Source organism: Frankliniella occidentalis, unplaced genomic scaffold, assembly GCF_000697945.3.
Source record: "Frankliniella occidentalis isolate FOCC.00 unplaced genomic scaffold, Focc_3.1 Scaffold518, whole genome shotgun sequence".
Classification (NCBI taxonomy): Eukaryota; Metazoa; Arthropoda; class Insecta; order Thysanoptera; family Thripidae; genus Frankliniella; species Frankliniella occidentalis.
The window spans coordinates 140,999-141,513 of NW_026267635.1; positions in this window are offsets into that span (position 1 = coordinate 140,999).

The following is a 515-nucleotide window of genomic DNA, read 5'->3' on the forward strand; positions in this document are numbered from 1 at the left end:
TCATTTTGTTTCCTTCTGTTTGAGTTTGATTATGTTTTGTAGAACATATGGAAAATCGTTTATCTAAATAAAACAATTTTTTCCAAACATTTGAATCATGCGCCGTTTTGCCTGTGGCAGTACCAACACAACCTATGTTCCATTGTCGTGAAGTAAAATGCTAATCTGTGAAGTAAAAGGGGGCGTAAACGCTAATTTTATTGAATTCTTAACTAATACCACTTCTATTTAATGTTTTACGCGTCAAAAACCTGCCAAATAGCCTTTTCTCAAAAATGGGGATTTTTTACGCTCGAAAGGGATTTTTGGCCAGCCTGAGTGGGAGAAACCGTCAGAGGGATCTGGCAGCACTGCCATAGGGCTCTACTTTGACGAGTTACCCCTTAGGAGATGATAAAAAAAATATTTTTTCCAACTTTTGTGGCCTTTCCTGTTTTCTTTGATAGCCCCTTTCAGCCCCTTAGGGGTGGCTGGCAGGATTTGCCGTAGGCGTTTTGTTTTGTGGGAGTGAACCT